The sequence below is a fragment of the Podarcis bocagei genome, assembly GCF_964188305.1.
Source record: "Podarcis bocagei genome assembly, chromosome: 5".
NCBI classification, from domain to species: Eukaryota; Metazoa; Chordata; class Lepidosauria; order Squamata; family Lacertidae; genus Podarcis; species Podarcis bocagei.
In genome coordinates this window covers 82,317,386-82,329,336 of record NC_138129.1, presented here as the reverse complement: position 1 = coordinate 82,329,336, position 11,951 = coordinate 82,317,386, and the positions used below count along the sequence as shown (strand labels likewise).

Genomic DNA, 11,951 nt, shown 5'->3' with positions numbered 1-11,951 from the left:
AAATTACAGAAAAAAGAAAAAAACAACAAAAAAATTAACAGGACATAGATTACAATACATAAAAAGAAAGACATAGAAAAACAATACAACAATACAGCAAAAAGAAACAATAACACTAAAACACACATCCGATATTCCATATCTTTACCTTTCATTTACTTACTTCATCGACCTCCTCGCACCTCCCTTTTTTTGTATTCTAGTTTAATTAATTGTTTCAGCAAATTCTTTCCATCTTTCTCAATTTTTGTTCTATATTTTATCTTAACGGTCTAACCTTAAATTTTTCATTTTGGCCCATTATCAATCAGCTTTTACTTAATTCTTTATTACATTTCTGCTAAAACCATATAACTTCATTCCAGCATCCTTCTAACATTCATTAATTTTGCAATGTTTTTGTAAATATACTTTATTTTTTTTCCAATCTTCTTCCACCGACTCTTCTCCCTGGTCTCGGATTCTGCCAGTCATTTCCGCCAGTTCCATGTAGTCCATCAACTTCATCTGCCATTCTTCCCTGGTGGGTAGATCTTGTGTCTTCCAGTACTTTGCGATAAGTATTCTTGCTGCTGTTGTGGCGTACATAAAAAAATCTTTCCTTGGCACCAATTGGCCGACCATGCCCAGGAGAAAGGCCTCTGGTTTCTTCAGGAAGGTATATTTAAATACCTTTTTCATTTCATTATAGATCATCTCCCAGAATGCCTTAATCTTTGGGCATGTCCACCAAAGGTGAAAGAATGTGCCTTCAGTTTCATTACATTTCCAGCATTTATTATCGGGCAGATGATAGATTTTTGCAAGCTTGACTGGTGTTATGTACCACCTATATATCATTTTCATTAAATTCTCTTTTAAGGCATTACATGCCGTAAACTTCATACCAGTGGTCCATAACTGTTCCCAGTCAGCCATCATAATATTATGTCCAACATCTTGTGCCCATTTAATCATAGCAGATTTCACCGTTTCATCTTGAGTATTCCATTTCAACAGCAAGTTATACATTCTTGACAAATTCTTAACTTTAGGGTCTAACAATTCTGTTTCCAATTTTGATTTTTCTACCTGGAAGCCTAATTTTTTGTCCAAATTATATGCCTCCATTATTTGATAATAATGGAGCCAATCTCGTACTGTTTTTTAATTTTTCAAAGCTCTGCAATTTTAATCTGTCATCCTCTTGTTCCAAAATTTCCCATTACTTCGGCCATACAACTCCTATCATTACTGACCGTACTGGCTGCAGATGAATCTGACAATATCTGAAGGATAGAAGGTTCTCCAACCCTTATGTATATGTTATCCCCTGCTCTAGTGTTTGTGGATTTATTATAAGTTGAATGCAATAACTTCATTTCAAGTAGCCTGATGACAGTGATACCAGTTCAAATGTTAAGTATGAGTAAGCGTAAGACTCATCAGCTGAATCCCATTAGCTATCAGGGTGGAATACTCAGTGTTGCTCAAACTATTTCCCCTTTATTTCTCCCATAAAGTACTGTTAATCTTAATGACAGCTGCATACACTTTGCCAAAGCCTTCTTTCTAAGCATCTACTAGTACTTTCATAAACATTAATCAGTAAAAGGGTTTAAGAAATCTGGGTGAGAGTATTAGCAAGATAAACGAACATGCAGAAATACTGTTGATAAAGGTTTGCCACTTTCATGTCATTTTCTGTCCCAAGTTCTGTGCTCAGACAACTCTGGAAACCCATGTCTCTGGACAAAGACCAACACTCAGCTGATCTGATCATGATGCACACTTCAATGGTGAGTTGATATATATGTAGAAATCAGACATCATATTGTCCAGCCTCCTGTCTTGTAAAAGGAGTTCTCACCAACATGTATCAAGGGTAAGCTGAGGGCCACTTGACATAGTAAGGTAGAAGATGAGTGGGAGTGAATACCTGTGCTGAATGAATCACTTCATTTTTAATGGCCAACATAATCTTCCCAAGTTGGTGGAAATTTTTTTGTTCCTGCAAGCTTATTCCTACTTCTTCAAGCTCAAGTGACTGTTCTGAGAATTGTAGGTTGTTGAACTTAAGCACCCTGGAATACACAGAAGCTAAATTACTCATGACTTAGTTTTCACATTTATTTCAATGGAACCTAAACATGACTAATTTGCTCTTGATGCAGTCTTCAGCTGGGTCTTGCTAGTGGTACTACCACCAACATGTTGGGGTTTTGTTTTTTGTTTTCTTTCTGCAGAGAAGGATCAAGAAGGAGGAGAATGAGAAAGATAAATATTAAAATACCCAGGTGCAATATTTTAAAATACTTCCCCCTCCTATAAACTTCATAACTTGAGACTTCTCCCTACCACCATCCTTGTACTAACAGTGGAGGTGTAGCAATCATGAATATTTATTTCTGCACAATGAGATGAAGAACCCCTCCTGTTGGATCTCCTTCAAATTACTGGGACGCGGTGTCAGATTGTATTTAACATAATGTTCTATAGCTCAGCGACTGTAGCCTCCCACATTTCCTGTCTTTAGATTTGAAAACCCTCCGTTGTTGTTTTTTTAAAAGAGTTAGGGTTTTGTTCAGGATGAGTCTGTACTATTAATATTATCCACAATGCGTGGCTCTGAATTACAACAAGCCATTTCATTAATCTTTTGGGACATCTACCAGCAAACTTGTTTAGCTTAATGAGAGAATGGAAATGTCGGCTTCTTGTCTGGAAGTGTGCAGGAATGAAATCTATTTAATGGAACCAAATGTGGCCACTTGTAAATGATCAAATAGTGCTTAAGCAGGTGTCAAGAAGACAGGCAAAACTACATCCAGAGCAGTTTCATATTAGAAGTAGTGCAAAGAAAGACAAGGGAAGAAACTACCAGTAGTTTTGCCAGTGAACCATTAAGTTTGAGAAATGGAGTAGACAACCAAACTTACTATTACGTGAGGTTCACTTTTGCTTAACTGCCAAAGAGGGTAAAGGGCAGGGGGAGTTGCACTCAGCTCAGAGCTCAGTCTTTACATCCTTGAGATCTGGAAGGGATGAGAAGATGAATGTCTGTCCAAAGGCAGCTTAGCTAGAGATATTAGGTATAACCAACATTTACATGTGAATGCTGGCAATCCCATATGAATTTCATGAATGACATCCAAAAATCTTCCCATTCATCAGACACAAGCAAGTTAATACTAACAATCATGTTTTAGTGACTGCCAACTTTTGCCAGGATATTTCTGCATTGTGGAACATTCCCAAAAATTGTGTGTGACTGCCAGCACTCTCCCATGGGAATGGCAAGAGTGACCAAATACCAGACTTTCACTATTTTATGCATATAGGAAGGTGGGTAGAAATGATTTATCTTTATAGAGTTTTCTGCTTGGCATTCCAACGTGCTTTTCTGAATAGCTATGGAAAGTCCCTGAAGTGTATAAGAAATCCTTGCTTTTCTAAACAACTTCTGTGCAAGTGGGGGATTACCCATGCCATCCACACCCCAAAAGCAGTTACACAAACTGATGTGCATTATAATGGCAGTTCAATGCGTAACCGCTGATGGGCAGAATTAATTATGGCTGGGAATGTGCATTGGAATGTGCTTCTCATTACGAGTAATGCTGTAAACACACACATAATCAGAAGAGTATTCTAATACACACTCTGATTTGCATTCAGCCTCTGTTTTTCCTCTCTCCACCTCCTTTGCGCAAGAGGTTTCATATACAGCTGCAAATTACCCCTCCCACAACTGGACAGAATGGAACACAAGGAAGGTTTGGGATAACTATCTGTACCAGCAGATGGAGGCAATAATGCTTTTGAATACCAGTTGCTGGAAACCACAGGAAGGGAGCGTGTTCTTGTTCTTGAATCCTGCTTGCAAGTCTCCCACAGGCATCTAGTTGGCCCGCTGTGAGAACATTGGCCTGATGCAGTAGGTTCTTCTCATGTTCTTATGATCAGAAGAGCAGCAATGGCCTTGGCAATGAAACCTGGTGGGTTACCACAGCATCCTTAACATACCTTGCAGGACTGAGTGGACCAAGATGACCCAGGAGCCGGGAGTTGCATTCTTTTTGAAGACTGAACCCATTTAGGTTGCAGTTCTATAATTCCAGTTTACCAGGGAGGCAGCTCCATTTAACTCACTCTGACATACCTCTTAGCAGACATGTATAGGATTGCACTGGTAACTACTAATAGGTCAAAATACTATCTTGTACTCTGCCTGGAAGACAGCTGCATGGAAACATAGATGGTGGATGACTGGTGGAGTGTGCTTCCAGGGCTGCCCTTCCATGGCTACCAGGAAGTGTGATATCACATTCTGCATCATTCAAAGAGACTGTGCAGTCATCAAAGAAAATCTTACGATGCAGCTGCAACTGAGCCGAAAGTCCTTAATTCTGAGAGTCCTTTTATACACCACAAAGAGGAAAATCCAGTTTTGTCACCAAATATGCATTCTACAGCACACCAGTTATAGTTTGAAAAAAGATGAGTGTTTGGGGACATGAAAGAAGTGTGCAAAATTATGCACATTTGAAGAAAGGGGACCGAGAGAAGCTTTCCTCTCTCTCTCTTAGAATATTAGAACTTGGGGTCATCCAATGAAGCTGAGTGTTTGAAGATTCAGGACAGACAAAACGAAGTACTTCTTCAGATAGCACATTGTTAAAAATGATGGAATACATTACCATGGTCTGAAGACATATGTGGCAGCTGTCTTGCTGAAGCAGATCTGGGTCTGGTTCATGCCTGGATGTCCTAGTAAGGTTACATGGCAGCAGCGTGGGGTGTGTGTGCCAAAATGTCTTGGACTGACACTGCCATTTATAGTGGAATAGGTGCTGGGTGTCACCTCACCTCACCCCACCCCACCCCGTTTTTTGGGCATGCTGCCACATGATGTCAACATTGTTCAGCTGGTATTCTGGAACAATGTGCTTTTTCTTATATCACAAGAGTCCAGCTTTTGTTAAGGATGCACAACGGCTTTCAAATAGGTTTTTCAAGGACTGACACTGGCTGTTCACCAAATTTCCTAAGCTGGCTCCAAATCAGAATGCCAATACGGATGGCACACGTGTCTCTTAGGCTGCTGCGAAACTGCTACATAGCACAGATTTGGTTCATAAGATTCATTAGTCCTATTTAGGTGTTTTTTGCAGGGCACAAGTGTGTTGCTCAAGGATGGGGGACCAGCCCCAGCTAGCATGGCCAATGATCAGGGATGCAAAGAGTTGTAGTCCAGGAGTTGGAGTTGCAAGCAGGAGTTTGTGTGTTGGTGATCAAGGTACATGCTGAAACTAAGCAGGTCTGGGTCTGGCCAGTACTTGGATGGGAAACTGCCAATCTGTGCTTTCAGTCCCCCATTACAGTAAACTGCTCACATGAACAGTTATTTTGTAGCCTTATGAGGCTTTGCCCTCGGGTGGGAAAAATATTGCGCCCGGGAAAGGGAGATGGGAGTCAACAGACACTCAAGGAATAGTTTCGGAGAAAAAGCTTTTATTTCTACCATCCATGAACTGGTAGAAGGAGCAAGTGTGATAGTTCACAAACAAGCACGAGTTCACAGTCATGTGCACAGAGTATATATTCCCCTTCTAGTTCCCTCCCCTTTCTCCTCCTTCAGGAGTCCTGCCCCATGTTGAGGTTCCTGAGCATGTACAGAAAGCTCCTGTCTTGGACTCTTGGCACCCTTGCCAGCCAAGGGGAATGAGAGCGGTTCAGCATGTCCAAGAAGTTGCAACTAGAATGAGATAAGACTCAGTTCTCAGGCCTGCTCTGAACAGAGTCTATTCATTAACTTTTTGAAGCTCTCTCGTACTGATAAAAGAATAACATTTTGCCTTGCAACAGCAGAGTGAATGAGCAGATGCTTAGCTGCTGAGAAAATGATTTTGAAAAGCTTTGAGAAGCTTTGAGCCTGCTTTTTTTGGGGGGGTGACTTCGGGTCTAGGTGGGGTCACCTGTCCTCACCTCCCTTCAATTTAATAATAATAATATGTTTATTATTTATACCTCGTCCATCTGGCTGGGTTTCCACCGCCAATCTATTTGGCAGGTGAGCCTCCATTGCCTTAAGGATTGCTTCTCCCCACACGAACAGACCCTGCACTTGTCTATGGCCTGTGAAAGTGTGTGGGAGAGGACTGTTATTTTGATGACTATTTTATTGTTAGGCTGTCTATCAGTATGCTTTTTGTTATGTTTTTATCACTGATGTTCTGAAATGTGTTTTTAATGTTGTACACCATCCTGGGATCTTTTGATAAAGGCCGGTAAATAAATTGAATAAAACAACAACAACAAGAAAAACAAAAACAACTGAAATCTGTTACTGTGGTTAGAAAATATGATGTTACTTTAAGAGATTTATAGATCCCCTGACCACGCAAATAGGGATCATCAATTCCAGGATAACAGCTTTTGGCAGTCTCACAATAAATATACATACAGATGAAACAGAATTACTGAAGAGTCTGGTAGGCAAATTCAACTGAAATTTTCACTCTGTCCGAGATAACGTCTCAACGGCTGAGTAAGCTTGAGCATATGATATTCTGGAAGGACCTTTATCTTATATTCAGTCTATGGTCTTCATTTTACAGAACACTTTCGTTCTTTCACTCAACATGGTTCATTCCCCCCTTCATGTTTACGTTTCTTTGCCAAACCATAGGTTCTCCAAGCAAGCAAATATTATTTATGCCATTGGCAGGCATGCTGTGATGTATCCAGAGAAATGAATTTGAAACAGTAAAAAAGAAAGCGTTGCAAGGAATCCATTTTAATTCCATGAGTACAGGAATCTTAAATGTACATCCTTCACAGTTTCATCATCCCCAAGGTATAATTCAAAATCTAGGGAAAATATCATTTCACCTCATTACTTTGTTTAAATATTGACACTTTACATTTCATCTCTTACAAATACCCTAGGCGCCTTCCTAGCAGACAAATCCTTCTTTATTTCAGTATTAACACAGCACCCCCCATGGCCCTTTATTCTATATTGAGTTGGTTTGTTTTACATACTTTTCATGTCAATCAATTTAAACCTCCTTGAACTCGCATGCAAAGGAATGTGAAGTACAGCGTGTCATTACTCTAAAAAGTTTTCTCCCTAAACTAGGGTAACTGGTGTCATTGTCAACAGTGTTTCAGACAAGAGTTTACCCCAGTTTAACCTGGAGATCAAGAGGCTGAACCTGAGATCTTTTGAGTACAAAGTATGTACTCTACCACCAAGCACACATATAACCCTCCCTCCCTCCCTCCCTCCCTCCCTCCCTTCCCTTCCCTTCCCTTCCCTTCCCTTCCCTTCCCTTCTTTCAATGTAGCACTAAGCAGATCACTCTGTCAGTGTAAACATTTCTGCTTGACTAATGGAACAACCTGTCCTCTCTTCCCCTATGCACTGTTCTAGAAGTCCTCCCAACTTCCACAGAGCTATTTTTTTATTTTTTTTAGGTGGGAGTCCCACTGGTGTGAGTTGCTATTCCAAACTCCCCTGATTCAAACTTTGCCACCATCACTGCACATTCCTTGAGTTGAATCCAGCTCAATCATTCCATGCACACAACGGAACATCCCATTTCCCTCCCACTGTGCACCTTCCCCCAACAATATGTTTGGGGTCTTCTCCTAACTATCCAAGACACATTGTGTGTTTGTGTGGGGGTTGCAGGTAGAAGAGATGGAGGGAAGTTCCACTGCATGAGCCAGAAATTGTTCTACTCAATGACTTAGTTGGATTCCACCTCTTAAATCCAAGGGCTTCTGTGTAATTCTGTTGTAGAAGTTTTTATAAATAATAAAATTATTATCATCATTATGACATCTGAGGATAGCCTTATACAGTGGACGCTCGGGTTGCGAATGTGATCCGTGCGGGAGGCACGTTCAGAACCCGCAACATTCGCAACCCGCAGCGCCGCATCTGCGCAAGTGCAGGTCGTAATTCAGTGCTTCTGCACATGTGCAAAGCATGATTTAGTGCTTCTGCGCATGCACGAGTACCTGTTCCGGTACTTCTGGGTTTCGGTGCATCCGTAACCTGAAATCATGTAACCCGAAGCATCTGTCACCCAAGGTATGACTGTATAGGGAAGCTTTTTAATGTGTAATGTTTTATTATGTTTTTATATACGTTGGAAGCTGTCCAGATGGGCGGGGTACAACTAAAATCATCATCATCTTCATCATCAGTGCTTTTTTCGGGGGGGGGGTGCAGGGGTACGCATGCCCCTAAATGTTTTGTGAATCTTTGTACTTTTGTCCATTTACTGTATTTATTTTCCCTGATTTGAACTATAAAATAATGATTTTCTTGAGTCAAAATGAGAGTACCCCTAAACATTTTTTTAAAGAAAAAAAATTGATTGTTATTATTATTTCCATGGAGACAACATAACGGAGCCAGCTATCTCTTCATGTAATTGGGATAAAATAAGTTACTATTACATCAAATACCAATTTATCCCATATATATAAAATCACTATACTTTGTATGTTGTTGCAAGCAGAAAGGAAGGCCTGCGGATGTTTTTGATTCCTATAACTCTTGGTATGAGGATATTTGATGTCTCTTTTTCAATGAAATGTTTTGCCACAGGTGAACTTTCATCTTCTCCGTTGGTATTCTTTTGTATCCTGATGTTCTGACCTTCAGTAAGCATCTAAGCAACATACATTAGACCGCAAGGGCACTTCATCATGTAAATGACAAATTCCATGTCACAGGTAATCTTTTATTTAATAGCAAATTTCTTACCAGTGCACATTTTGATGGCAGTGATGAAAGAATCTGATCTCCTTCCCCCTGTTGTTCTATCTTTCATGCTTATAGTGGCAAAAAGCCAACCTCCATGAACTGTAATTATAATAGAAAAAATATTTTTATGAGATTTTAGGTGCATTAAAGTCAAATTGGATTATAATACCTTCTTGATTTGCCCTTTATTTATATGCATTACAGAAGGTGGAAGGCCACATACTTCCAATAATATTTCTACAGGCAAGGAAATGTACTGCTCGTTCCTCATTAGTTTAATAATCCAAAGAGATAGTGGAGTGTGGACACAAATGAATTGCACCCAAAAGCCTTTAATCCAAACTCAGTTAATAGCTCTTTCAGAAGAGATTGGTGGTTTACAGAAGGTATCAAAATGTCCTGACTCGGAGTTTTTACAGTATGGAACAGGGCGGTCACTTGACAGTGAAGATTTAACACTTCACTCAATGGTGCTTTTCTTTAGCAGCATTCATCATTATTTTTGAATGAAACTGATCTTGTCAAGAGAATAGACAGAATGATGTGCAGCTAGATTTAGGGGAAGATATGGCAGGCTGTTTCTTCAATAGCTAGATGGCTGGGGCATGACATTCAGTTAGAAGACTTATTATAGCTTATCCCATTATGATTTCTGGTGGAGGCACCAATAATGCTGAAGGGAACAGAGTATTTTACTAGATATACTAAGGTTTCCCCCTTAATATATAATAATAATTTGATTGAGGAATGGAGGATGAAGCTAATGGACTATGCAGAACTAGACAAAGTAACAGGAAGGATTCGAGTGGTGGCATGGAAGGCAGCGAGCCCAACAACAAATTTCTGGCGGGACCAGAAATTCATGGAAGACTGGAGTAAATTTACGGACTATCTGAAAAGTATTTGTGAAGAGCAGACGACGTTTGTAGGTTTGCAAGAAGTTTTGTGAGGAGTATTAATGGAATTATTGCAAAAATGGATAAGGGGAAGGATGATTTGTTAAGAGATGTAAAGGCAATATAAAGTTTAGAAATGCATAAGAAGTGGTTAAAATGGTAGATCATCAGAGGTGCTGATGGAAGTCTAAAAAGATTGTAAAAGTGATAAGTTTTGTGGTACACTTTATAATTTATATGTTAAAATTAATAAAAATTATATATAAAAAAGAGAACCCCCCCAAATAATAATATATAATAATAATTTGAGGGAAGGAAAGGGGGTAGTCCGTGTGCTGGTCTTCGCTAGTGGAAAGGGGTAACTGCATCCGGCCCTAGGTGGTTAATTTTTTTTGTGGTGCCTCATTCTTCACAAGTCATGCATATCTTGCACTTGCAAATAGCACTGTATCTGCACCACTTCTTTTGACAGTATTGTATAGGGATCTGCAACCTACATGTGTTCAGCCTCCTCCCTCCCTGTCCTGTGGGTGCTGTGTTCAAACCTTTAACTGTTAAATAATGAACCAGAAATCTCTGGCGTGGAACCTCTTCATTTCCTCCCACACGTGACTCAACATCATCTTCTCACTTCAAAGCTCCTAAATATGTTTCTATTAGGCACATTTTATTCCCATGCTTTTCTAAATAAGAAACAGGAATTGGCACTCGCTGTCATTAAGCTTAAACAGTTTCCCCGAGAGATGTCCCAATAAATTATTAGAATGGTTTGTTCTAATTAAGTGCCATGTACTGTGTCATGGTACATAATCAACTGCAACAAGGCCTTTTCCTTAACATCACAAACAAGAGCAACATCAACAATAAAAAAAATGTGGAAAAATACAGTAACTTTGATCATAATGCCCGGGAATGTTGGAACCTAAATAGCATCTTATAATGCACCTGCGCAAAATATTCTCTGATTTTGACCATCACTTCAAAAGCAACAGAACAGACACAACTGGGCAAATGACAGAGGCAAAAAATGCTTTATGAAATATTTGCATTGGTTTCATACTGTTTGCTGCTCCCTTTTTATCTTAGTTGCTGCTTCTGGGTTCTATTTTCTTTATTCCTTGTCCTTCCCTGTTTGTAGTTTCATTTGCCTGCACTGCCATTTAATCCAATTGGTTGTCGGTTCCAGGCAATGGAAGCTGGTGCCCACTGAGAGTGGTGGCATGGAAGGCAGCGAGCCCAACAACAAAGCCATTGACAGGCAGAGCAACTATTTTATGTCCTCCTACCTGTTGAGTGCTATAATGAGACTAAGGAGAAGGAAGCTGACAGGCAGTAGATTGGTTTCAAGTAAGGAGACAGGCAGATGGGGGCAAGCTGAGCACAGACGGAGAGTTTGGAGGCAGTGCTCCATTTGGCCAGATGGAGAAGACTCCACTGACCCCAAATTCAGTTCTGGGTATGTACAGGTTGGGCTTTGATAGACGCTTGCTTGAAACCCTGGAGAGTCGCTACCAACCAGCATAGACAGTACACAGCTAGACAGACTAATGAGTATGACTCTGTCTAAGATAGCGTCCTATGTTCTTAAGTTTGTTCTGGAGTATTCTTTCATTTCATAAAATTTATATACCACCCGACTGTGGCAAAAACCTCAAAACAGTCTACAGTGTATACGCATGTTATATGCAGTGAGCATACATGATATATACATTGAGCATACAATCTGTGTACCTGTGTAGTTGAGCTGTATACACCTAGCAGCCAACAAGTGTATATTTTGTGCATACAAGCATTGAGCTGGGAAAATCAGCAAGCGTACACTCTTTCACTAAAATATGTGGATAGAGACAGCATGTACCTGTGTTCTGTATGTGAACAAGCTTATTGCCATGCATGTTTAAGGCACCAAACAAGAGGAGTCTCTAACTGGTGCTTCTAGCAGTCAGCTTCCAGCACCTTAACTCATGCCACTAGTACTCTTAGAGAGGTAGTTACCCTCATGGGTGCCAGTGGAATCTTCCCTCTTGATGCAAATAGCAGCTATGGAGGATAACAAGAATATTGTCAATGACAAAATGGCAGAGGCAGAAAGGCTAAATTTCCCCTGTCCCATCACAGTGCAAAGTCTCGCTGATTTGCATTTGAAATAGTTTCACACTACTGAAAGATGCACATTTAGTGTGATGAGTTGTGTGACCCTAACTTACTCCATAATTGCAATTGCAATTAAATAATACTGACCTGTGGCTTGTTTGCACATTATGCTGAATACAGGTACATGCTGTCTCTAC

The 11,951-nt window shown here is 40.1% G+C and overlaps 1 long non-coding RNA gene across 1 annotated transcript; it reads right to left on the bottom strand.

Annotated features, from left to right (window-relative positions):
* Window positions 1–2,095: 2,095 nt before the first annotated feature.
* On the bottom strand, window positions 2,096–4,230 carry LOC308587449. The gene is made up of 2 exons (XR_014008394.1): window positions 4,006–4,230; window positions 2,096–2,219 (listed from the first exon to the last, which is right to left on the bottom strand). It is a non-coding gene; the product is annotated as an uncharacterized lncRNA (long non-coding RNA).
* Window positions 4,231–11,951: the final 7,721 nt, after the last annotated feature.